This window comes from Corvus hawaiiensis, chromosome 12, assembly GCF_020740725.1.
Source record: "Corvus hawaiiensis isolate bCorHaw1 chromosome 12, bCorHaw1.pri.cur, whole genome shotgun sequence".
NCBI classification, from domain to species: Eukaryota; Metazoa; Chordata; class Aves; order Passeriformes; family Corvidae; genus Corvus; species Corvus hawaiiensis.
The window spans coordinates 5,674,042-5,701,948 of NC_063224.1; the positions used below are offsets into that span (position 1 = coordinate 5,674,042).

Below are 27,907 nucleotides of genomic sequence, written 5' to 3' on the forward strand. Positions count from 1 at the left end.
TCTAGTCTAAAATTATGGCAGCAGCCACGGTGAATGGCAGCTTTCTCCTTGAAAAGCAGCCTAACCCTGTGAATATTGCTCTGGTGAAGCCTCATGCTCCTCCTTTATAACGTGGCAAGAGCTCTGAGAGCCTGATGTGTCCATGCATGCTCCAGCAAACCAGGGACAAACTCCTCACCCCACTAAAAACCCACTCACCCAGTTCTCAGAGGCCAGAGTTTTGCTCTAGCCAGATTTTCCCAGTCCTTTCACCAGCTTTTGTCCTTCTGAAGAAGCAATATTTGAGAGGGAGAATTTATCTTGCAATAAAAATAATGAGATTTTACTGTGCTCATTTATTTTTTTCTTTTACTGTCTTAGATGCTGGCATCTCTGCTGTGGTGACTGAAGCACTCTTGAGTTAGAAGTGGGATCAAAAAGAAAGAGGAGATTCAATTCAAATAAGGTTTAAAGACTGAGGCACAGAGAAATGGAAGGAAAAGTCAATTTTTGAAACAGCGGAGAAAGAAGGCTATGACCCAAAAACCCACACTCTGAAGGTAACTGTCATTTCCTTCTTCTGTGAAGAGTGTTGGGGTTTCTCTAAAGGAAGTGGGGGGTGGGGAGAGGACAGTTCCTGGTATTTTCCTCAGCTTAGAAAGCAGACAAAAGTCATCAGGCTTCCTATGTGACTGAGAAGTGTTACGGAAAGTGTGAACTCTGCGGTCAGGTACCCTGGTGAGGACTGTCAGGACTAGGAATCTTTACTCACGTTTCAGTCCACAGTGCTGTTCCCTGAATATAAGGAAAAAAATTCTAGTTGGATGCTAAAATGATTCAGGGAAGTGTTAGAAGGTCCTTGGCTCCATTTGTCCTGCTGCTCAGTACTCCATGAACCCTTCACACTGGAATGTGCTGTCCTCTGCACCTTCCAAACATATCTGGGCCACATCTGCCATGTGGTGACACAAATACACCCAAACACTTTCTACACCTTGGTAAAATGTTTATTCCCAAAAGGTGCCAGCAACAAAAGAGTCAAATGGGATGGCTGGAGAACACATGTTAATTGGTTTCAGGAGATCTTCAAACAGGGCTCAGAAACAAATCAAAGCCATGCAAGGTAACTGTAAAATTTATTGTGCAAAATTAAATTATGGGATACTTGTTAAACATAATATTTTAAACTTCCGTGGAAGCATCATAAGGCTGCTAAATTATAACTGTGATGAAGGCATGATGTGAAATACTCTGGCTCCCATTCTGCAGATAAGTAAATCAGGCACAATGAAGAGGAATGGAGGCTCAGATGTGTTTCCTGGGAATGGGTATAAGGACACACATCACCTGGGCTCTCATCTGATTGATGTCTGTCTCCTGCCTCCCTTTTCCTGGTGAATGTAGAGATCATCCATCTTCACAGCAAAGGGAGGGGGGCCAACTACAGAGGTTTTGGTTGCTCTTATGGGATCAGATCTCTAGTGACTTGGACAAGGACACAGAACCGAGTGGCAGCATTAGGATGAATGCCAATGGATTCTGCTCCCATTTTTCAGTTAATAGGTATTCAGCTGAGGAGGGCAGTTTTGTGCAGGGAAAAATTCATTATATAAATATGTACTGAGGTGAAGCAAAGCAGAATGAAGATTAGAAGGAAGAAAATTCTGGTCTTGGTTCTCAGCTCCTAAAGCATGAAATTCTAAAGCTGGAATGGTTTGCCTTGTGCTGGAGCCTGGTGTGCGGGGCCCATGTTTTCAAGGATGTCATTTTGCATTTGTTGCATCAGTTAGGATTTACATAGCCTTCTATGAAATCAGGGCCATAAATGTTGATTTTAAACAAAGCTATTTCCATAGGATCTTTATTGTCTGTGTAGTGGTAAAGTGCTATGAATAATTTTTCCCAGGTGCTTAAACAGGTGGTGTCTTCAAGGGAAGCAGGGCTTCTTTCATGTTCCCTATAATTTGTGCTGTCTTAAGCCTTCATTGTCAATGTCTTGGGTGAACGTTTACAGCTGCCTGAAATGTTGCATCCCCACAAAGACGCTGGATACCCAGCTCCACGATTGGAGTAGAAGTGTTACAGTTATTTATTTACAGGGAAGGAAATAACACAGTGGCTCTATTTGCTACTCCTAAATTTATTTTCTCTTCTTTTGTGCAGTGTAAAAATGTTAGTCATCTCCAATGGCCCTTGGATATAAGCTTTCCAAATATATTCTCTATATAGATGCACTGATGACACTCCAGCAGTTCAGCAAGAGGAAATCTGAAATAGTGGCACTAAATGACAAGGAAAAAAAATCACCAGGGAGAAAACTCTCCATAAAAGTCTGAGGATTATTATGGAGCATTGGGAAATGTTGCCAGTGCTGGACTGAATACTTGTTGAACCTTCATTTCTCAGACATCATTGATTAAAGGTGGATGGAAAAGTGCCATATAAAAGAGCAGACTCACGAGCTTCAGCTTCTGGTTCCATCTGCTTTGGGGCTGTAAGTGCAAATCCATGTAACAAAATTGGGATTTTAAACCTTGTGTTTAGGGCCCAAGCAGAAGAGGCTGGACTGAGGACGGGCTGTGTTGCCACCATTAGTACATGATGCTCATGAAGCTGTGCCCCCTTCATTAGGAGCTTCATTCGGAAACAGGAAGCAAACTGCAGCAGCCAGGTTTGAAAATGGGGATTGATGTGACTGCAAGTTTCCATCTCCTCATTCAGTTTTTTAAAATGCCATAATACTTTCTTTTCTAAGAAACACGTGTCATGGACTTGGATTTATCAGCATTTTTAAAAGCAATGTATGTGTCTGCTTGCTGGGATCCATCAATTATGAGGGCATATATAAGCTATTTAAACATTTCCATGTGGTTTTGGGGTCTCCTTCAGTGATGTCCTACATCCATCCTGTCCATGCTCATTTATTCTGACACACAGAGAATCCACCATGACTGATGACATTGCTAAAGTGAGTGATTGACCTTTCCCTGGTGTAAATGTGCAGAGATTACCCATCTGCACACAGAGAGAGGGAAAATGCACATAGGTTTCAGTGGGGGTACCCAAAAGAGTTTGTACTGGGATGATTCAGGAGATTGGTTGTTCAGCCAAAGAGCTCAAAGAAATAAGAAGCAGAAATATGGTAGTATATGAAAATATCACTTCTGCTTCTCCAGCCACATGTAGGTCATCCCGAGGATAATACTACTTATATATATTTATTTATATAGAGATATATTTATGAGTGTATATAAGTGAATATAAACTTTTTTCCATTAAAGAAAAAGCTGTGATTAGGGCATGCAAGCTGAAGCAAACTACTGACTATCTATTTTGTTCAAGAACTCTGGGATAATTTTTTTCTTCCTGCTCCTCATCATTTTTCTAGCCATATGGATTTGCCAGTTCACTGCATCATTGCATGTTTATAACACAGCATTTCTTCAGCAGCTGTCGCTATCTCATAATGCCATAGTACATCTTGTGTACCGAGCTGCAGGCCAGAGTGAGATAGAAAACAGCTTACACTTAAAGGAAAAAAAAAACCAAACAAACCTTGACATCCATTTGGATGCTGGTTGTGGATGTAGAAAAGGCAGCGAAAGTGCTGTGAACTCTCTCAGATACATCCGTTGTTCCAGCTTTGTGTCAGGCTGCTAATTCACCACCAGGGCTTCACATTTAGCCTGATACACTTTAAGATACATTTACCAGAGACAGATCCTTTCTCTCCTTGGCTGTCCTGCGTCATACAGGTTGGCCTCTGGGACACAGCCTGGGAGCCTGACTTGCTAACCAGTTCTAAGTACTGTTTTTGACTGGGAAAAAGATGGGTGAAAATAGAATAGGTGGATGCCCACACAAAAGCTGTGTGCAAATTTTGGAGATTTCAATGAAGTGCATAAAAACTGCCCCCAGTCTGGCCATAGGGATATATTCAGGTAACAGCTGAGATACCAAAACGTTGATTGATGTGTGGTCTTCTTCCCTGTCCTAAAGATAAAGGATCTGGAAGAAATGGCTTAAAATGGTGCTATCTGGAAGGGGTAGAGAAGTACTGACACAAGTACTGTCTTCTTCTACTGCTGTTTTCTTCCTCGCCCAGCAGCCCTCAGACGTGGCCAAGAGCTGGAGCAGTTCCTGTCAGGAGTCTCTTGCCCATCACCCACACTGGGCCAAAACGGGATCTGCTGAGCATGTGGGAAATGCTCCTCTGGCTGTGTGAGAGCAAGTGTGGGTTTTGGGTCACAGGGAAGGGAGTTTTTGCCCTATTTCTCATGCAATCACAGAGAGCTTGAGATTCATTGTGTTGGGGCTACCCCAGCTGAAAACCTGCCCACACAGGCTGCATGTGGTGCAGATGTTCTGGCTGTGGTACTTTTTCAGAAGTTAGGTGTATGTGACTTCAGTTCATGCTTATCATTTGACCATCACCAGAACAGGAAGAAAGGTTTGGCTTTTTTTGTTGTTGTTGTTGTTTTTCTTTTTCTTTCTAATGAATATTGTGACATGATAGCTTGAATTATCAGAGCATCATACAGTGTGCTGCAGATAGTGGTTTAATGATGTAACATCCCTTCAGAGAAGGTAACCCAAATACCTGTCAGTTAGATTGAATGTGATCAGATAGCACTAGGTCACAAATCGGCCTTTCTGGCTCATCTCATGTGAGCCTGTGCGATGAGATTTTCAAAAATCAAACTCGACAGGGAAATATTTTTTCCTGTATTCAGTCATCAGCAGAGAAAGAGCAATCGCACAGTACTAAGATTATCCAGCATTAGAAAGAACATCCTAATCCCAGACATGAGAGACAGGATGTCCATTAGGAATGGTAGCCACTGATCAATAGTCTAATTTAGCACAGAGAGGTTTTATTGCTTTGGGAGCTGGAAGGAGAAGAGGGAGGTATTGCAGTGTCTTCAGTTCTAGTCCTGCCTCTGTCGCTGATGCACCCCAAAGAAACACTGGCTGACTCCACTGCTTTTCCACAGCCATAGGATCAAGCAATAATTTTAAACTATCAGACCATTATATATTTTGAATGTGCATTTGATTGTGTATGGGGTGTCATAAAGCAAGAAAATCCATTTTTGACAATGTCAGGAGTAAGCTGACATTTGCCTGCAGTTTATTTCAGATCAAATCCAGCAAATTTCTAGGCCATCAGCAAAGAAAATAACTATGAAAATTTTTTTTCAGGCATTTCATGCCTTTTCCTTCTTTTTTTTTTTTTTTTTTTTTTGTAATAAAAAAAAAAGTATAGGGATAAAATTCCAAAGCAGAACTTTTAAAAAACCCCCATACTTTCTACAAACATACAAATATTTTCTACAGGGTATTTTTAATGTATTCAGAACACCTCTGTCCCCCATTGCCCTCCCTTGATTCTCAGAAATAAGACTTCAGACTGGGAGCTGGCGAAGTGCATCACCTTCAAGAGTGAGCTCAGCTGCCAAAGATTTTTCTAACCAGATGGAGGGGTAAAAGTTGCTATTGTTACATGAACTAGCTAACTAAGAGTGAGCATTACCAGTAAAACCTTTATGTGCTGGAATTTCTCTAGGAGTCAGGCAATCACATGAGTGGGAGGTGGCAGGCAGGGTGCTGGCACACCGTGGCTCTTGCCCCTGCTCTGCCTCCTCCCAGGAATTGCTTCCTGTCTAAAGCTCAGGGAGGGCATGTCTAACTTAACACAGGGAAAGTGATAAAATGTTGGTAGCAGAGCCTAATAGATCTTCAAGGAGATTGAGCAGGAGCCACGGAAGGTAGCAGTGAGGCATGGAAAGCAAAAGTACACCAGGCCTTGTTTAATTATCTTTTTTTCACACTGCATTAATCATCACAAAAACAGGATTATGCCTATTTTTACATCAGTGTTGGAGGGTAATACAACTGTCATTTTGTGCACTGTCTGTCATTAGCAACTGTTAAATTAAAGGTTTGAAAAGTAAAATAATGAAGTCAGACTGCTCCCTTGACCTATTTTTCACCAAGAACTTTTTCCCCTTTGACCTCTGAATCTGGATTTCCCTTATCAAATCATCTTGCTTTCCCCAGCCCTGCCAGCCACCCTGGTATTTGTTATTCCCATGACCTCTCTCTTCAGCTGTCTGGTACTATGTGGTGGTTTGACACAGTAACTTTTTTTCTTCCTATAGCATCTCTAATTCCTTCACCACAGAAATCTTCCTCCTTCTCCAATTGCTCTTCCAGCATCTCTGCTGGTGCCTCCTGTGACCACAGGTTCCAGGTTTCCTCAGTGTTTGCTCTGGGGCTCAGCTCAGACTGTGTCCCTCCACCTCAGTGACCATGGCCCAAGCCTTCATCCCTCCCTTGTACCTTCTCCCTGTTAATGTCTCTGTTCCTTGTAGATGTAAAATGTCCCTTATGTACACATTCCCACTTGTCTCTGCTTCTCTTTACTTCTCCATCCCTATTTTTCTCTCTAACTTCCTCACTCCCCTCCTCCTCTGTCCCTGTTCTCTCCTTTTTGCCTCCACCTTTGAAATAATTTAAATCACTCAATGTTTTTACTGTGGTCTCCATCCAGAGGCAGCCGTGATCTGGTGCTTCTAAAAGAGGCACATAAATTTGGCTTCCTCTATGCTTAGAGTCTGGTTTAATGATGTGGGATCCTTTCTCACCCCCACAAGGGCAATAAATAAGTTATGAAGTTACATATACCTGTTACTACACTTGCATAATTATTCTTCCTACACTCTGAGAGGTAGAGGTTCTGTATTAAATTTAACTGTAGCAATTGTCTCAAGGATGTCTCAGGCTGACTGTTGCAGCAAAACATGCAGCTTTTGGTGCTCTTAAAAGACTGACCCTGCACTTCACCAGGAATTCCCCTGGTCTAAATTTCTGGGGCAGGGCTGAAAAAAATAAGTGCATGGTGTCCTCTTGGGTGGAATTCATCCTAAGCTTTTCCCCTTCTTATACTCCTGAATCAGTACAAACCCTGGCATATAGCTCACCTGCACACACCTGCGCTTGCTCTGTATTAGCTCTGCCTTGGAGGTACAGAGGTGTGAGAATTGCAGAGTTAGGCAAAATTCCAAGCTGATGTGTAAGATGCTGGGGTTTTTATGGGGGTGAAATGGTAGGACCATAGTCTGAAATCCAGACTATGACAATTTCCAGTGATTTAAGGGTACTAAATGAATCAGATCAGTCACAGCTCCGGTTTCGGAGGAATGTGCAGGAGTATATCTTCCCACATTAACATCCCCTGACTGTGATCAGTCTTTATCACCCGAACCTCGACCTGAACAATGGACAATCGACTGCAGCTGTTTCTACTTTACTAATTTGATCTACCTAAGGAAACCACTCTTGCAGGAACTCTAAAGATGAAAAATAGCACCAATTATATTCTCTAATACAATTGATTTCTTAGTACCCGTGTGTACGGTTCTGATTCTGTACAATTCTACTGCCAACTCAGTAAGAAGGGATTTTATGACAGTCTGAAAACTTTCTTTCCAAAGACTTTGTATGAACACACTGCAAAGCTGTGTACATAGGCAGACACTTCACAACTGAATAAATAAGATTAACTGTATTCAGATCCAAAATTTTACCCATTTTTACAACAGTGGGTCAAATAAATGTAGCAAAATCTCTTTTTGGTTCTTTTCTTTTCCATTTTTGCATGCTACCGTGTGCAACCTTCATTGCAGTTGTCACTGAAGGCAACTCTGCTCTTCCACTACTGAAGCCACAGCAAAGACATTGGGAGGCAGCTGAGATCTTTCACAGAACAAGAAAACCTGTGTTCATGCAGTAACTTATAGCACAGTGTAAAACCCAGCATGTTTAAGATTAACCAGAGCTTATCCCTTTTCATGCCATTGAAGAGTCACCTCTGGAACTCACTGACACCTTAGCACAGCCTCCATTGGGCACAGTTACACAGGTATGTATTATAGCATTAAAGTTTATAATTAGGATTTTAAAGGACCTAAATTTTGTTGTTTCATTCAGGAAATCAGTATCTGGCTGTGCTCTGAAGAAATGCCTGTGCAAGAAGGTTACTCCATCACGTCGCTGCAGCAGGTATTTTTCACCTTGCTCCAGAGAAGGGTGGGAGGATCTAGCAACTGATGAAGACAGGATAACAGACAAGATGGAGCTTTGGCTTGATTCCATATGATAATTTCAGTGTAATTGTTTTGCCTTTAGGCTGCTGTATCTGATTAGACCAGTCTCTCACTGATCCAAGGTTAGGAGAATGCAAAACTGCTGTAGTGAAGTGCTAAACACAATTGCAGCCAGACCAAATAATCTGGGCCAGTTACCCATGCAGATCTGCAGATAGAGGCACACATGCAGTTTTGCATGAGGAACATAACACACAGTAGCTCCAAATTTGGGAGGAGGATTAATAATTTGTTAAGATAAAAGTTGTGGTCTCTACAGTAGGTTGGGTAATCATATAAATAAATGTAAAAGTCCATTTTAGAGCAGCCTTCTTTTAATACTAATTGGATGCAAAAATCTTATCACATTAGTAACCTTCATACCTTTATAATAAGTCTTTTATTGTATTAGCCAGCTTGGTTTTCACTAATATGATACGAAAGACTTGCTAATATATTAGGAAAGTCACTAACACCATTAATTTACTAGATAAATTACTTCTCTATCTTGGAACTTTAAATGAAATGGAATTCACTAATCCTAATTGGTTTGCCTTCTACCAGAATTATTTCCCATTAGTTCAGCATGTTTTCTTTTTTCATACTTGAACAGAAGAGATTTCTTAAACTCAAAGCCTTGGGGTACAGTATATGGGTTTATTAATTATCAGGTATTCATTCAAGGGGGTTAATTAAGCAATAACTTTCCATTGACTGGAATATACAAAGGAATAAAAGGCTTGACTTGTCCTGCTGATTAAAGCAGTGAGGCCGTTGTGCCATCATTTTGCTCCATTTGGTTGTGGGGGAATAAAGTTTTCCCACTATTTAGCACAGAGCTCAGAGCCCCCATTCCTTATGCATAGAAACTTTGTTGGTTTGTTGATTTTTGTCCTTTTTTCCTCCCCCATCTCTGCCTGGCAATGAGGGTTGTGACCTGCCCTTGTGGCTGTGGATCTTGGTGCTGTAGCCCATGTTTTTGTCACATGGAGACTTGAGAACTGCAATGCAGTAACGGGAACTAAATCCCCTTGGAAATGAGGAGCCAGTGCTGAAGGCAGCATCCTGCTGAGTAAGTCGGGTATCTCACTGTAAGCACAACACTTCTGCTGAGGGGTTGGTACTTGGCCGTGTATTGGCTTCCAGGCAGAGTTTATGGTGTTGGCTTTGATGTTTGGGCCTAATTCAAACCTTTTTGGAATCAGTGGAAGGACTCTCCATGTACTTCAGTTGATTTTGGATCAGGCCCAGCAGTCTTGGAATAGCTTGTCTGTGCGAGAGACACCCTCTCTTCTCTGGGGACGTTGCCTCATCATTTGAGAGGAGCAGCATGTTAGCTAGAACAGCTACTCTTGGGAAGGGGAGTGAGCTGCTCTCAAACAAGGACCTGAGAATCTTGCAAGGGTTACTTTGGTCTCGGGCTCACCCTGCAGGAACTTGAATCTGTTGTCTTTTAGGACATACTTTTGAGAAGTGGATCCTTTGAGAGCATAAATTAATATATTGGAATAGGTGGAAGAGAAAGGGGGTTTTCCTAGAGCTTCCCCAGGTCCCACTGAACTCCATTTCATGTAACAGCCTCCCTGGGGCCGTGACAATCTGTTTTAATTAGAGCTGTCTCTGAGCATCTCTTGATTAGGCTGAGGAATGGGGCTCCACCGAGAATTCAGCTGACCCAAGCTGTGGGAGCGCAAAGGCCATCGTTGCGCAGGCCTCCCACGTACCCTCATTTGCACTGTGTGAGACTCCAGTCCAACCCAGCTCGCTGCTGGCCGGGCTCTGGAATCCATTTATAAAAGCTTGTGGTTGTGTCTGTGTGTTGGTAAACGCATATGATGCACTGGCTGGGGCTGGCTGAAACTGCCGCTCGCAATCAGCCCTGCATCACTGAGTCAGCGCATCCCGAAGCCTGAGCACATCTCTGCCCAGGGGAAGCAGGGCTGCTCCCCACCACGCCCAGGAAGGTGGGGCCTCCGGGTACCAGCCAGGAGCCCACTTGTCCCAGGCAGGAAAAGAGAAGGAGGTGGAGCTGGAGGCTGGAAAAATGTGTGATATTGGAGTGACTGCTGAGTTTATTCCCCAACAAGCGTTAGCTTGCTTTTCTTCTTGATTGTTTTGGTGATTGTGGTAAAGTGCAGATGTTATGCAATGGTAGGACTGGTAACACTGGCCACTGCCAAGTGTAGTGCCAGGAGTCATTTATAAGCTTCCCCAGCAATGAGCTCTGTCAGCACATGCTTCACCTCCTTGTTGCCATTGCAGGCACCACTGTTGAGCCAAGCTATGCTGTGACTGAGACGCCCCTTCCACACCAGTCTGGGAGAGGAGCTTCTTACTCCCGTGAAGCCACTGTGCTGTGCCCTTGCCATGCTCTGTTAACTCTTGCAGAGGAGCTCTGCAGCCCAGCTAGAGAAGCCAAAATTCCAGCATCACCTTACCAAGAGGGACGTTTTGGTGAAATGAAAAGGTTTCGAAATCCCAACAAGAAAGGCTGTAAGATTGCCTTGAGTGCTTGAAATAATGTATGTATGCATACATCTAGGTATACCTGTATAATTGCATGAGCCAAATGGCTTGCTTTGGCTTGCTTATCATTCTAAGACATAAAACAGGTAATCTAGCTTTATTTGACACCTACGATAATCATCCAAGAAAATGAGAGGCTCTGTAATGGAGGTCTATAAACAGGTCTTGCAGGTCATTCCCACCAGCTGGCTCTGCACACCAGGGCTCTATGGAAACGTGACTATAAACACTGTGTTGGATCAAGAGCTGCTCTACTGACAGAAGAGACGAACACTAAAGCAGTACAAAACTGAGTAAGTCTCAGAAAATGATTCACTCTCTTAATTAATTTTCCATTTTGGTTGGTGGAATGCCCTTAGGTGGCTGCAGTGGGCTCGAGTTTCTTCTTTCTGGGCAGAGTTCACCTTTGCACAAGGACTGGGAAACTCTCCTCTCCCACCCTCCACGCACTGAGAAGCCCAGGCAGGATCCTTTAAGGGAATATCTTCCTCTACCCAAATCATTCTGAATCACACTAATTTCTTAAGGCACAATCGCATGTGGCTCAGAGGCTTATATAATTACCAATGCAGTGGTATGCTGGGAAGCCTGTAGCCTTCCTTTGTTAAGCAATGCCCCTTTCCCATCTCGTGGAAAGTATCCCCAAGTGCAGTTTTCTGTCCTGACAGCCCCTGGTAAAAGCAACTGTATGTGTGAGCAGCCCTTCTTGCAAAAGAGGCAGCATTCCCAGCTGTCTTGTGCTGGGATTCTTCATTCCCTGGGTGAGCCAAGCACTCATACAATAAGGCAGAGCAGGGGAGCAGAGTCAGACATGCATTCCCTATCCATGCAGGATCCAAATGCCCATGGTGTGCCATCTTGTACCAGGGCAGCCGGAGCAAATTCAATGCCAACGTTTCCAGAGTGCTTTTATGTCAGGTTTGTGTGGTTGTCCAAGTTGAGTATGAACAGTTTGCTTGCTTTCTTTTGAATAATAAAATATTGAAGGCTCTGCTCCAGCCATTTCTTCCATGATTAACAACTAAATCCTTAGTCACAGTTTTCCCACAGAAATCCTTTACTCGGATCAGGAGACAGGACAAAAGGAGAGGAGAGAGCCCCCATGTCATCCCCCAGGCCATCCTAGGGAGGGGACAGGCAATCCTGAGCCTTATCTCTCCCAGGTCTTCCCCTACAATATGCCTGGAGAAGTGACTAAGCTGGGGAGAGGAGCTGGAGCAGCATGAGGTGGATGTGTAGGAGGTTGCCAGTGGGGTTGTTCCAGCTTATGCTGGGAGTCACCTTGACCCAGAGCTACAAAGGAAATGTAAAACTGAATTTCTTCTTTCCATTTCTGCCCCACAAACTGCACAGCATAAAATGTATCACTTTCTTATTTTCAAATAGCTTTTCTATATGCATTATTAATGTAACTAAAACCCAAACCTTCAATTTATCACTCCCTGGATACTTGCACTTAGAAATGTGTGTTATATCATTGTCTGTTTAGAGATGGTGTTAAGTTCTAGCTTGAAAAGAAAGGTGTGGTGTTGGGAACTGTATCTTTCCTGAGAGGACACCAAAGTAAAGTGGGGTTTTTTTCAAGACAGAAGTGTGTAAGGGTCTCCCTTGATAGGGTGTAGGGGGACCTCAGGGCAAAGAGAGGGCATGGCCTGTTTTACTCTTTACCACCATGCAGGAGATACAATTTGGCTACTTCTGCCATTGAGCCTGAATTAATGTGATTTGATTTTTCCTCCTTCCAGTATTTTACTAATAAACACCAGTTTAAAACCCAAAATGTAGCCCATTAATGAATCATAGATATTTTGTCCTATCATGCTTTCATCTGCTTAAGCCTTAAATTTCTACTGCCCTGAGGAAGACTTTGATTAGGGCTCCATACGGTGCCAGAGATGGAAGGTTTATGCAGCTGGGGGTTTCTAGCAAAACATCAGAAGCTTTAGGGTTTCTCTTTGCTCCTGAGAAATGCTGCTGGCAGAAGAACAGGTTCTCAGAGTCAGACTGACAGAAAAATTACTGACACCCCTAAGAAACCAGGTAGGGACTGCAGTTTTGACCTGATGAGGATTTTAACATCAAGATTCCCATGAAAGCCGTGTGAAGTCAATGGAGATACTTCCACTGATTTCTAAGGACTGTGAGGTATACCCCATAGGGTAATGATCTCACAGGCTCTTCACAACCTGTCTTAGATGGATTTGAACAGCAGATCTGTGCTAAAGGGAAAGGGGGCACAATTCCCTTTCCCTCTGAGGAGGAGAGAAGGTGCAGAGTATGCAGCTGTGGGCTTATCTACAGCTTGGTGTGGCCACAGGGCAGGGACTACCCACTGCAGGGAGCTATGAGGGATGTGCCACCTGCCCAGACATTTGTGCCCACGAAGGCTCACCCTGAGTGAAGTGTGCTGCAGTGGAGTGACCTGGAGTCACCAGTGCTTTGGAGCCCATCATGGGCTGTACAATGCAGGGGTGGAGGCCACAGTATCTTGAGTCCCAGTCTCTCTTCTGCCAGGGGGAAAACAGGTCTTTAGAGGCTGAGGGGTGGTACCAGACCAGTGTCCACATGCCCAGCCTGTGGAGGTCTGTTCCTTCAGGCAGGAATCACATGAGATAGTTGAGTTGAAACTGGGAGAAACTGCTCCAGCAGCTCTCTGTGATAGGGTGTAAAGTTTCATTTCTAACATCTAGAACCTGCACTCGACTGCACTTGAGAGAAGCCACCTGTTCAGCTCTGGGCACTGTCATCAGGGCCAGGATTCACCTCCCAGAATTAGCAGCCAATGTCAGGATTTCGGTGTGCCAGGCAGTAAAGGGGTCTCTTCTCCAAACATCTGCCCCCAGCACCCCACTAGAAGAGAAAAATATGAGCACAGGGAATTAAAGTGACAGCCCCTGAGATCTGGCATATGTTACTGTCTCTGAGGCTGATTTAACTGGGCAGCAGGTAGAAAAGACAAATATTCACTAGAGAAGCTGGAGAAATGGAGGCAAGGCAGAATGAGATAAAACCTCTCCGAGAGAGTGTTTTACAGTGTGGTTCCTTGGGGGGCTGGGAAGGAAGGAGAAAGTTCACCATAAATGGAAAAAGGCTTGAACTATAATTAATTTACCTTGTCTGAGCTTTTTACCACATTTCCATGCATGAGAAAAAAATGCACCAAAACTCACATGTTCTTTATTTTTTAAGTACACAAGAGATAAATGGCTCACAACAGATTAATTTGGCCATATATTTGCTCAGACTATGGAAGGGCTTGTGATGGACTTCAGCTTCAGATGAAATAATTAACCCAGACTGAAAGGGCATTTATTGGAAAGGCAATATGGAGAAAGAGGTTGCTGCTGTCTGATCTGCCTGACTCCTGCAAATTAACAACTTAAAGGCGAGGTTTTCTTGGAAATCTGTAGGAAGGAGCTAAGCTCCACTGCTTGCACTGAGCCAAATGGGCTTCAGGAGCAATGAAGGCAGCTCCCTTCCCAAGGCTGCTGGTCACTCAAAGTTGATCTGGGATGTGACAATCAACCCAGGTTCTCTCTGGCTCATACTTTGCCAAAAAGAGGTTGGGGAATCAGCCTATTTTTACTGTTTCTAGCACCAGCTGTAGGAGATCCCAGCTCAGTTGCCTGTGTGGGTTCTGCATGCCTGTACCAAATGTAATTTGTCCTCTCACAGTGGTGTCGGCAGCAGAAGAGACACTGAAAGATTTGATCAGCCTGAAGCCAGAACTCACATAATCACTTTTGCTATGTAGAAACTAAAGTTGATAAAAATGACAGGATTCCAGTGAAGGTCTGAAATGTCCCCAGGTTCAAGGATTCTTGGATTAAGGGCTGGAGTCTGCTAGGAACTCGAGGTTAAATTTTGCTCTTTCCCCTTTGTAGTGTTGACCATACAGAAGAAAAATACTTGGAAGGAAGCAAAGTATATATATATATATACTTCTGCAGCCTAAGAGCTGGTTTCAGTCCTGCATACTTTTATGTAGAACTCAATAAAATGCATTTGCAAACATAATTACAGATGCATCAATGTCCTCTAATAATGGATTATATAAAGCCTGTTACGAAGTGCATTCATATCAACTTCTTGGCGAATTATACTACCTGCTATAACCAGGTGTTATAAAAACAATTACGGGTCTATGGGAATTACTGACACAAACTATGTACCCTTTAAATGAAATACAATTTCAGGTAGCTGTAAAAGGTGCTGTAGAGGGTGGTGGAGCTATTTTGGACATCCTGGAGTCAGCAGAACAGGAGAAGAAGCAGTTCTTGGGGAAAGCATGGTGATAAATGGTGCTTCAATGTGCGTTGGCTGACTCTTGGCTCGAGGCCTACAGGTTGATCCAGCTGTCCTTGTGTGCCACAATATTTTGTCCTGGTTTGTGGTCCCAAATTCCCATTAAAATATGCAGCAATTTGCTCACCTAAGTAATGAATGAAAAATAATTAAGACCCTAGTCCTAAATTATTACCAAGCATTTATGAAGTTTCTTCAATTTGCTGGATTCCCACATGAAGGCTTTATTTGAAGCCTTTTCAGTTGAATGGAAATTTACTGTTGAATTGGGCAATCTCTGGATAAAGTCTTGGTTTAATTTTGTGAGATTATTTCTTTAGGGCAGAAGGGATGTTATTCTGAGTTATTAGGTTGAGTATTTTGCTGTATCATGAGAAAAACAAATGGATTTCTTCTTCTACTTCCTCATCACTAAAAACAGCCTCTAGTAAAAGATAAGCAGAACCAGTACAGATAGAAAGGAAGCCCCTTCCCTTTTCTCTCTGCACTGAACCTTTACCCAAAGGTTTTTTTTTTTTTTTTTTGTATGGTTCCTGTTGTTGTTCATATATTTCCTAGTTCTGCCTAGGACATGGAGCACAGTCACAACCACACAAGTTCCCATCATCATGTTTCTTTGCTATTCAGAAAAAATCTTCCCCAGTCCATTTGTTTTTGCAATAACGGATGTTTGGGCAGTGTGAGAAAGCAAAGAGTGCGTGGACCATGGGTGTCACATCAGTGAACTGCAGTTCAGTTTAAGAATGGAGCTGCAGAAACACACTCCTCAGTATACCAGATGCAAGTTTTTGAGGGTGAAACACACCATGCAGCAGGCCCAAAGCCCAGCTCTCTGGAACCAAGGACCTGCTTGCAAATGAGTGAGATGCCCTTTCAAGCAGCTTTCCTGCATATTTTCCGTATGAAATCCAAGTAGATTATGGTGCATAACCACTGTTATGCAGACGTGAGATTGGGATGCAGCTGGGACATATGCTTAGACACAGAAATTGAGATTTATTTCCATGTAAGCAGCTACCCTGATAATTTGCAAGTACATCTTTCCTCCAAGGACCTGAAAGCACTTCACAAATATTGTTGGAGGCTCAGAATGTTCTTGCACTTAAATAAACTCGTTGTTAGAGAGGTTAAGTGATTTATTTGAGGTTTCTCAGTAAATCAGAGGTAGAGGTAGGAAGTGAAACAAGATCATGACTGCAAATGACATCCTTTAACCTTTGGAGGTGCTACTGTGTACAAAGGCCTGACCCCACCAGCCTCACTCATACGAGCAGTGTCTCTGAAGTTAATGGGATGACTGGCATGAGAAAAGGGCTGCAATATTTGCCTCTTTAGGCCTTTCTCTGTGAAGTGTTTAATATTTCCCCAGAGGTACGTTTGGCTTCACCTTCTACAGAGTGTCTTATAGCAACAACAACAACAACAGCAACAGAAAAGTCAAATCCATTTTCTTCCTTTAGCGCGTAAAATCAGGATCCAAGGCGAGCACTCTCTCTGGGCAGGCGCTAAGCCACGGGGACCTGCAGAGAGTTGGTGTTTCTTGGAAATGGGCTTTGACTTCTCTGCTTGTCTCTTTCACAGGAAAGTAAGAGATTTTGGGACACAGTATGGACCGGCACATTTCCTAGCTGGTAAAAAAAACCATAGTCCATATTTCTTCTCAGCAAAAGTTTGGCACTACCCCAACTTCAGCAATCACAAAGACTAATATGTAAGAAAGACTGCACTAAAAATACAACGTAAAAATATATCCTTAATAAAATGAAACCAGAATTCCCAAATTCATTTTTCTTTCTCTGCAGAAAAAAAAAGGGTTGTGGCTACAAGCCACTTTTTGCCTATTTAAGTCTCTGTGCTTCTTATTCCACTTCTTTAACAGGCTTGAAATGAATGAAGAGGTAGCAGACACGAGAGTGACATAGGCAGTAAATTATGTAAGTTCTATAAATGCGTGGCAATGGCAAGCAGGTTTCAATGCTAATGCAGCCGGCAGAGATTTCTGCCATTAGGGAAGAAAGGAGGGAACCTGCAGCATCTGAAGAGAAATGGGCTCAGTGAGTCCAGCGCCTGCTCCAGCCTGCAGAGAGGGGAGCCTGCCACATTCAGGAAAGGGGAAACGACTCCTGAAACGTGCACAAGTGACAATTCCCCGTAGCTTGAACTTTGATGACAAAGGGAAAGAGATCATTAACTGTGAGCGAGGAGAGTTTGTGGAAGAGAGAAGAGAAAAGGGAAAAAAAAAAAAAAAAAAAACGCTCTTTAACTCTGGAGTTTTTAAAAGTGCCCTTGTTTGTTTTCTTGGCAGAGGAGCGGAGCGTTTGGCACCCATCCTTGGAAGGTGGCCCAGCTGTACAAACGCTGGGGTTGGCCCTTTCCACGCTGTTGCTAAGCTGATGGCCCAATAGCCGGCGGGGCTCTCCACACCCCACCCGTGCTCCGGCCGCATCCAGGCTCCAGCCCGCCTGTATTAAAGGCTTCTTTTCTCCCACTCGCTAATAATAATAATTCAAGAAAAAAAAAAAAAAAAAAAGGAAAAAAGAAAAAAAGAAGAAGCCAAAAAAGTGCCGAGTTTATGCAAGCAAACCCTCCCCAGCTCTTGCCAGGAGCTGAGCAGAGGGGAGCTGGGGAGCACCAGCCCGTACCCGGCTCCCGCTGGGATGGATAGGGCTCAGCGCTGGGCTCTGGTCGGACTCGTTCTGCGCTCCCTCCCTCTACTCCCACAGCCTCAAGGTATAGGGCAGAAACAAAGGGATTTTTCTCCCCCCCCCCCCCCCCCCGCCCCTTTCCTCCTTTTTTCTTTTTTAATAACTTTATCAACTCCGAACCCCAGGATGATTTGTGTGTTTCATACTCTCTCTGTGCTTTTACTCTTGGTTAGAACTTGGATCCTTTCCATTTCTCAGTTAAAAACTCTTTTTTTTCTTTTTCTTTTCTTTTTTTCCCCCCTCTCTCTTTCCCCCGGTTGTTTGTGGTTTTGCATGAAAGGGCACTGTTAACTCCTTCAGCGCCCGGTTGGAAAGGGCTCTCTTGGCTCTGCTGTTTTAGGTATTTCTGGAAGAGCAGAATAAAGTGCTGGGTTTCAAAAACACAGACTGAAGAAAGGACAGCAGTGATGGAAAAGATTCACACTGAAACCGCTGCTGTAAGTTAACCCCAGCTAGAAAAGCAGAGCCCCTGTTATGGACTTACAAGAGGCCTCACCAGTCCTGCAAGGCACAGGATGAGGCCATTCCGAGCTGGTGCTCAAAAGCATCGATTTAAGGGGCAGAAGGTGAGAGGTTTGGTAAAAGCATAGGAGGCGGTGACTGTCCTGGCTGCTCCACACAGAGAGGGGAGCCAGGCCACCACATGCTACTGCTGGACAGGGCTAACACCCCTTCCTGGCTCAGCATGTGCACAAAGCCTTGCTTTTGGGTGAAAAACTGGGAATTCGGGGGTTTTTTGCTGCGTAACTACAATATAAGCAAAAGGTGCAGTTTTGCACCGAGGTTGTGTTAAATGCCATGTGGCTGAACAGGAAGTCCTCAACACACCAGGACACCTATAAATCATGGGAAAAGCTGGGCAAGTTCTTGCTGGAAGTTGTAAAACGTAGAGGATTAATTTTCCCTGTTGTCCATAGGAGATGAAAGACTGGGAAGTTGGCATCTCTCACTTAAATCACTTTTTTGCCCTCCTCATCTACAGTTGCAGCTGCAGACAGTGGGGATGGTCTCTCTCCCGTGGGGAGGCTGGGCTGGGTACACATGTCCACGCCTGCACTGCTCCAAGAGCTTTCCCAGCTGAAGTCCTGGAGCTTTGAGGGAATGCTAGAAACAGGGATGACTTCAATACTTGGCAGCAGCTAGGATAAGTTATCTTTTTCCTTTAAAATAGAGCATGTTACGCAAGCAGGTTTTATTATAATTATGGGTATTTATTATTTCTGTAGATTATAAAATAATCTTCTTGGAAGCAATAGGAATGTAAATTTAGTGTTTCATGCTATTTGTGAATTAAATAACACAGCATTTCTTGTACACCTTCTCAAAGCTCATGAAAAATCCCCTCTTATATTTGCACACCCTGTGGTAATTAGCAAGTAGTACTTTTCATTTTTTAGACTTTAAAAAAATCTTTCTGTATTGGTTAAAACAAGTGCATATTTTTTCCAACATCCTCCCTAGTATGATTGCTGTTCCTGAATGTTTCTGAATGTTTCTACGCGTGTTACCATGTATGTTTGTTTTGCCTGTTAGTTTGGTTTTGTAGAACAAATGTAGAAAACGAAAATATAGATTTTTAACCGCAACAAGATTCCCTGCAGACAGGATTTTTTTGTACAGCTATAGAAATGCAGCAGCTCAGAGGAAGAGCACAGCATGTAATTTTACATATATCACAGCCCTTTTTTATTACTCTTACCACAGCAGCTGAATGGAGAATTACAGAAACTATGTCCCTGATTCTGTAAAGATTTTAAAAAGAAGCTTAACTTTAGGCATACAGGTAACTTCAAAGGGAATTAAGTGAAAATAGAAGATATGAGTATTTCATGACAGATGAATGCATTAGAGAAAATGATCTATACAAAACTTCATCCAGAAGTTCTGGAATTACGTTAATTGACCTTGGTGAGCTAAACAAAAGCTCAGTCGAAATTATTTTCAGAATTTAAACCCAACACTTTTGCAAAATAAAACCCAGTGTAATGGATATTCCTATTATTGTGTATCCGCTGGTTTTCTGTAGGCAAAGGGTGAAATCCAGCACTGCGGAAGGGAGTGGGAGCATTGCCGTTGATTTCACTGATGCCAGAATTTTGCCCAAAACATTTACACTTCCTTTGGCTCTGACTTTTCTTTTATTAACTCTGACATTGGTTTCTGCATCTCTGCTGTCACACTGCATGGGGTGCAAGAGCATTTTAAAATTAACAGTGGGCTTGAGCTGCAGAGCATGGCTCATTGATCAAACCTCTGAATCCATCTGACAGAGTCTGATCAGGTGTTTGATTCCTGCCCAGACACACCTCTTTGCACACTTGCAATTTTGTTGGCACACCTGTTGTGACCAAGGTGGGAAACTTGGTGCATTTAGCAAATCCCAGTCTGGTGGGGCAAACTAAGCATCAATTTTCCTTCACCACGTAGGAGCAAGCTGTGTCAAGTACTGCACATCACTTTATGATCATGCTAAAGCCACTGTGACAACAAGCCACCTCAGCAAGCTGTCATTTTAATGTTTTATCCATTTTCTTTTCGTGTGTGTTCGCTCCACATTCCAGTGAAGCCTCATCTCCCCTGCCCACCGCCATCGGCTACTAGGCTGCAGCAAAGCCCTGTCTCGAACATGTCACATAGAATGAACTGGGAAAACTCCACACAAAACGTTCTGAACGCTGGCTTCCAGAGGAAAATTCCCTCCTGGTCAGAAAGAGAGAAGGATGAGTGAGACAGTGGTAGGTGGCACCTGCACAGGGGCACCACTCAGCCTCCTGCAGCCAGGATTGTTGTCCTGGTGGTTTTCTGTGGGACACAGATGCAATCTCTGTGTGGCGGCTGCAGTGGGAACCCCTCTGTGCCTCGCTGCCACAGCTCTGTGGGATGCCCGTGCCCATTTATCACTTCAAACTAAGCTGAGCAGCTCCACTGTAATACTGCAAATTACAGGCCTTCTAGATCATCATTTTAAAGTACTTAAGCTTGTGTTGTCTTTTAGCTTTTTATTCATCTAACTAGTTAAGGTTCTGAAGACCTAATCTAGTTCCCATTAAGACAAAGATGATGATTCCTTTCCCTGTGAAGTGTTACACCCCAGGAAGCCAAAAACTTTGCTGTCTGCCTTCGACATGTATATCTTACTGGCATTAACAGCTCAACCTATAGATTTTTCTTCATCAGTGGGGAGGTTTTATTCTTATCCCCATTTTACAGGATGAAATCTCTTATCCAGTAAAGTATGTGAGCATGTGCCAGTTTCAACAGAGCTGGTGGAATATTTCCAGGATAGACAGTGTTTGCCAAAAGTGCAATTTGAAGTGGAAAACTATTCACAAATTCTGGTTGAACGTAATGCAGAGTTTTGTCAGAAAGAAAATCAGGGAAAATACTTTTCTCAGGGCAAATGTTTCATTTCAGTATTTTCAAAATAAACTATATAATTTTCACCTTTCTTATACCACTTAATTTTCAAAATTAACCATTTTTCTTCATTATTATTTTTAAAATAATATGGTCAATTGAATGTTAGACTTCTCAGTAAGGGAGTGAATTGTCACTGCTCAAAGTTTCATTTTGATGGTTTGAAAGGGAGGGTTTGCTCAGCTAGAATGTTTGTTGTTTAAATTTTGATTAAAAAACAGTATGAAAACTTCCATTCTAGATCAAGCAATGCAATCTGGGCTGACCCAAAATGAAACTTGGGGGGGGCTTTTATGTTTGTTCCACCAACACATTGTGTGTTTGAGGTTGAACCTCACCTGGATCATTTTTCCAGTCTGCCGTTCAGCCACCAGGCCGAAGGGAACACGTCTGTACAGCTCCTGCTCCAGCAGTTTAACTGCTCTATTGTTTTCACTTGACTCCTGTGAAACTACCTGTGCTGGGAGTCAGCCACGTGGCTTTGAGTCTCCCTGAATCAATGCCCAAACAAACTTTTGGGAAGTCAATCCAGGTGATGGGCAGAGCCCGGCGGGGAGCCTCGGATTCCTGGCTGGCCCTTTGGTGCTCTGAGTTCAGGACCCTTCTTCTCCAGGTTTGCAGACCTCTCTGCAACACATCTGGGTTAAGAAGGAAGGATGGGGGCTGAAAGGGAATTATTTTCTTTCGCAGCCTTCAGTGCTTATGACCCAAATTGGGGAAGTGTGTAAGCTGGAAGAAATGCCTGGGTGGATTTGAAACTGAGATCAGGGCTACATTTTTCAGTGATTCTTGTATTAGTTTAAAACGTTCTTCTGCCTCTTATGAGCATAACTTCCTTTAAATAAATACACAGATAACTTCCCCTAGTTGCCAAGAGTTTTCCCATCCTCTTATAATAGCTCCTCATAATAATGCAAAATAAGCGATAAAATAAAAATGAATTGAAATAATTTTGCAATGACTACTTTAACAATCTGTTCAGGGAACAGCAGGAACAACAAAGACATAAATTTAAACATATACCTCTAAATAGCATAATTGCCTTTTAAGTTTCAAACTGTACACACGAAAAAGAATTCCAGCCATCCAAGAGAGAAGGAAACATGATCCAAAGGATGCTTGCTACACACCAAAATATTTTCCACCAAACTAAGTTTTATGAACTTCCCAATGCCAGGCGATATGTATCTGCGGCTCACTCATACTGACTTAATTTGTTGCTCTGTGTGACAAGTTGTAGTCTGATCTAGCCTGACATGCCATGGTATGCACAGCACACATATATCATGATAAGACAGTTGAAAACCAAAGACAAACAGCCCCAAAGAGAGAGTTAAATAGCATGATCCAGTAGGGGCCTGCATCCATCAGAGGGAAGCTATTTGAAATGGCACACCTTCCACTTGCAAGTAAATAAATACTGATTGCATGCAATAGCTGGGAGTGAAGGAGATAACACCGTGTTCCCACGGACAACTTGCTTTCTTCTCCTCCATATGTATCAGTTACATTCTTTCTAATGACATCCTTTTTTATCAGTGTAGTGAAAAAACAGGGTGTCTTGGACTCGTAAACCCCACTGAAATGAGAAGATGGAATCTCTTGCTGCTCACTGGAGAATGAGACGAACCCAGCTGCTACTGCTGCTGTAACACGATGCTCCTGCATCCTCCTTCTGTTCTTTATTACGTTGGTAAAAGCACCAGGAATTCAACTGGCTTCATTTCTGGCCAACTTCAGGTTCCTCTTCTAAGGACACAAAATATTTCTGGGCTATAACTGAAGGATTCCTCTGGCAAAGGGGATGACCTCTTCAGTGTTTGAGGTTCTGAGAGAAACTACTGCCCAGCTGTAGCAATGTTAGTTGCATTCCCATTACCAAAAAGCCCAGTAGGAAACAGGTGACTTTTTGTCATTTAGTGAATGAAGGTGTTGGCAATTATGACAAAGAGCTCACTTTGAAGGGGTGGTTATAAGACACAATCAAAACATGTCCGTTTCGCTCCTTGTGTCTCAGGTATCACATCTGAGGTGTTTCTGAGGCCCTGGGATGCAGAGGTTTAGAGCATTACACAGATCTGATTTTCATGCCTAGAAAACTGACACACACTAACACAATGGTTTTTATACCTGTATTTGGGCCACAAAAGAATATAAAAACCCAGGCAAACATGGCAGTAATTTGTAACGAATTTTTCAGTTTTCTTTTTATAAAGAGTGGTGTTTTGACCAAGTGAAAGCTGCCTTCACTTTGGTCCCTTTGAGTTCAGCATTGTGAGAGTCTAGCTGAGAAGCTGAGAACTTCAGTTTATCTTAAAGTTTATCTTAAAGTGCTCTTAAAGCTGTGTCTGTGGTGTTGTACTGCCTCACTTTGAGGAGCTGGGATGAAGAACTGAGCACGTGCTGCATCTGCTTAGTGTTTCTACAGACTGTGCAGGATGATCACTCATCCAAAAAGAAACACTTTCCGCTCTACATGAGCATCAGTGGAAATGCAGATAGTTTCAGAGCAGTTCTCTTTTTATCATAGAAAACTGACATTCTCTATGGACCTGCTCCAAACCCTGATCGTGTCAATGAAAGGACTCCCATTGAATTCAGTGTGACTTGGAGTGGTTCCTGAAAATAGGAACAAAGCAGCAAATTTCATAAATCTTCTGATGTGGTCCTTAAAGCTAGAATTCAGACCCCATGGGGCAAAGGTTTGTGATTAGAAAGATGATTTGGCCTCTCTTTCTTCCTGAGTTGAACCATTCAGGCCTCACTGAAGATTCATTCTTTTAGAAATATCATATGCCAGTCAGCACAGGGGATCATCGGTCTGTTAAATGCTACATTATGCATTTTACTTTTCATTATGGTATGAGATTTGATTAAGGCAGTCAATGACCCTGTGCTTAGAAACAGAAGGAAAAAAAAGGGGAAAAAAAAAAAAAGCTAATGGAGCCATAGAGCTAAAATATGTTGCTGAGAAGTGCAACAATTGAAGGTGTGGAGGAGAGAGGAATTATCACAGCACTGTTGGCACTGAAGTGGTGTTGGGAGGCTTTTACCTGCCATAAAGCATGTGCTGGCACTATTTCATTTTCCACCTTGGCCATAATGCAGACCCTGTTTGTGTAGGAGAGTTTCCCAGCCTGAGAGCAGAGGAGTACATGGATGCCCACACTCCAGAATCCCAGGCAATGCTCACCAGCAGCTGCTGCTCTCAGCAGCCCACTGCCTGCTTATGGCTACGCCCCTACACCTTTCCCAGGGAAGTTTCTAAAGGTGCTTAGGAAAATAAAAGGAGTTTTACCTCTATGTCTCTTTGTGCCATTGACAGAAAACCAATTTTATTTCCTTCCCTTCTCTCCCTTTAGACCTTCTGCATGTTCCCCCAAACTTGGTGCTGCACTTGACGTGTCAGAGCCCACTGGGAAGGAGGGACTGCTCTCTGCACAATTTTCTGTCACAATTCTTTCAACATTTTGACTCAAGGTAGTTTGGCTTTATCACTCCCTGGGTGCACTGTAGGTGCCTGTCTCCCGAGGCTCGTGACGTGAACCATTGTGTTGACATGTGGAGCCTCTTCTCCAAGCTGCTCTGTATAAGTCATTCAACCTTTTGATTAGGAGGTTAATTTGCATGGTACTGTGCGTATTCTTTTACTGGAATATATGTACGATGAAATGTATGATGTAAGTTAATCCAAAGCTAAAGAGGCCAATAAAAGCCAGTTCCTTAAGGAGGAAGAAAAAAGAGCAGAGCTCAATGGAAGAAAAGCTTGGTCTCAGTCCAGAGTCCTGACTCATTGTTAGCCTCCAGAGCGTCCTGACTAGCATCAACGTGTCCTGGAAGCAATGTGATTTTCCTACTGTATTAACGAAAAAATAATAAAATGTAATGCTAAAACAATAGGACATACCAGAAAAATTTCCACTGAGGAATGGGGCTCTGTAATAAGCTCATGTCAGAATGATTTCCATCCTGTTTGCAGAATCTGAGCGTATGGTGGAGTGACATGACTTTGTGCAGGCTGTGGAGAAGGGAGCAGCTCCTAAAGGTGTGTAGACAGTTTCTTCTGTACCACGTGCTTCAGAAAGCTGGGAAACAGAATATGAAATATATTTCTATTAATGGGAGCCACCCAGCCAAGAGGGAGCACTAGGAACGTGCTGTATAGCTGCAGAGAAATGTTAAGACCTCATGGAAATCTGAAAAATGTTTCAATGGCCTTCTACCCGTGTCTCTCCATAACTATAATCTCAATATATATATATATAATTTGGAAGTGACGGCGTCCTGGAAGCTTGACTAGTGTGAGCTCACAGTTATCTTTTGCTTGATCCTGTGAAATAAATTATAAGCAGCAAATCCCAACTGCAGATAAATTCTTCTCCATCTGTTTTCCTATAAGAGAAAAAAATGTAGAATTGCTTTCATGCAACAATTGCACAAGCAAGTCATAAGCTTAGAGACAAAGGAGAAGAAAGCTAGAATGCTTTCTGGTTTAATGCCAAAGATTTTTAAGATAAAAATTCTCTGAAAGTAACTTCAATAAACCAATGACTGTTGAGCTTAAACAAACCTCAAGTCAAGTTACATTCAATTTCACTTAAATATTCCTTAGGAGTAAAAGAAAACATAAATGCACAAACCCAAAATTTTTATGTCTTAATTGTCATCTTTTTCCCACAATATGTCCTAAACTAAAATGAGGTCATTTGGATTTTGGTAACCAGTCTAAGTACAGTGCAAAATATATTTCAAGGCAGAACAAGAGTTCACATCCCAAAAACAAAGGAGTTAGCAAATATATAAAACTGCATGAGACTGAATGCACTCAATGCCTAGGGAAGTATAGTTTTACCTGTCAGAAACAAAAAAGTTGGTCTGCATCCATTACATAGACATAAAATAATCTCAGCAAGGGCTGCACCACAGCTAAAGCCTGAGAAAATACTGGCTAAACTTAGCAAAAGAGTTCCTAAATCAGAGTTGTTCCTAGCAAGGAAAATTTTGCTACATTTAAAAATAAAGCAGGTACAATCCTGTGTGAATCAATAATGTGTGTAGTGACAAAAAAGTGACAAAAGATGCTTATACAGTTATAATTACAGCTTGCAGGTCACTTAAATGCCTTGCATGGACAGTCCATAAAGAGAATACGACCAGGCACTATGAATAAGAGCATGAATAAATAGTAAAGATGTAGAAGTAAGGCTAATGAAAAATAAACATTCTTGTTAGGAAGAGAGAGAGCGACAGTAAGAATTAGAGTGATCCGGATTTTCAGGAATACAAGTGAGTGAACACGTACTGCAGACTTTGCATATGAGTATCTGGAAGGGATCTAAAAATCAAAAATAATTAAATGTTTGGTAGTTACATCTGTCCCTCTTTAATCACAGCATGCTTATCTAGAACTTCGTAGGCAGTGAAGACTTTTTTTCCTACTTTCATATTTGTTGTGTTTTTTCAGTTTCTATTAAATATCTACCAGAAGTGCTCTGATCCCACTCGAAATCCAAACCCCCAAAAATGCATGAAGGGAAATAATCCAAATGTCAAATGCAACCACGAGCAGTTAGTCAATCCATCCAAACAAAAGCAATCGAGCCACATCCTTCTCTTTCCTCTCTGGAGACTCACATACATCTAATAATAACCCACCACGGGCACTTCGAGGAAAGGGAAGTGAGGAGGAGCTGTGAGTTTTGACCCCATTCTAGAAAACAAATAGTGTCCAGGCATTTTGGTGAAAGTGCATCAGCTGGTGACATCCCAGTGTAAAAGTTTATGTGAATAATCTGAATTACACACAGAGATCTGGTGGAGCATACACTGCCACTTGCAACGTGTATGAGCAACTCAAGAGGCTCTAACAACCCCTCTCTGCAACCTCTGAAGTGTTCCTGCTGTCCTGCAAGGGTCTCTCCTGCATGATTTCACATCAAGTTGGTATTGGAAAAGCCATGAAAAAGTAGGATGAGTTTTTCTCCTGATGAGACAGTCCGTTCATGATTTACAGGCACTGGGTCTCCACTGCCCTTGCCCAGGTCCTCCCCAGCAGCAAGGGATGGTAGCAGCACCCGTCTAATTCTCCTGCAGCCCCAACTAAAGTGTGAAATCATAAATGTGCTTTGGCAGGATGTATTTAGGTGACAGTTTTGGGGAAAACACTTGGTTTTCTGTTGACCCTCTTGCATCAAAGATGCTGGCAAGATTAACTGGTGGGTAGTGGCCACAGAGGGAGCAACTGTGCACTGTCAGGGGATTTCATCTGGCAAACACTTTGTGGAGTTTATTAATCCCCTTGAGCTGACCAGGGCTGCTTTTATGTGTGAAGTTAAATATATGCCTGCTTGCAGGGTGAGGGGCTTTATGTATTTATACCTCATGTCCTTGAAAATCTATCTTTCATATGTCAGTACTTGGTTCGTGTGCCTTATTCCCCTGTATGCTACCCTGAATGTAAGTTCTTTATGAATCTACCTGAAATTGTCTTTTGCAAATGTGTTGGTTTCAGTTTGCAAGAAAGTTGTTCCTCTTTGTACTGCTGGGCATTTCTTTTGTTCATTTTCCTTTGTTAGAGGCTGACAGCATACTGGCTGCAGTTTTCATGTGATCATTCTTGAAATTGCTTCGTGCTTGGACAAATGTGTAGGTGTTCTGTGCAACTTCTTTAAATACTGAGTGAAAACAGTACTTCAAGAATAAAGGAATATATCACAAGATTCTGTTTCTTTCTGCCATTTTTGTCTCTCATTCATCTAATGAGCTTATTTTTACACCCTATCTTTCATCCCCCACTCTATATTAACAACTTTTCCCTTGATTTCATTG

General features: G+C 42.7%; 2 long non-coding RNA genes across 2 annotated transcripts; both read left to right on the forward strand.

Moving 5' to 3' along the window:
* The first annotated feature begins 365 nt into the window (after positions 1-365).
* Positions 366-10,595, forward strand: LOC125332352. Its single transcript, XR_007206455.1, has 4 exons — positions 366-539; positions 7,972-8,043; positions 9,055-9,198; positions 10,389-10,595. It is a non-coding gene; the product is annotated as an uncharacterized LOC125332352 (long non-coding RNA).
* Positions 10,596-17,422: 6,827 nt separating this feature from the next.
* LOC125332310 lies at positions 17,423-27,798 on the forward strand. The gene is made up of 2 exons (XR_007206445.1): positions 17,423-17,687; positions 18,003-27,798. It is a non-coding gene; the product is annotated as an uncharacterized LOC125332310 (long non-coding RNA).
* Positions 27,799-27,907: the final 109 nt, after the last annotated feature.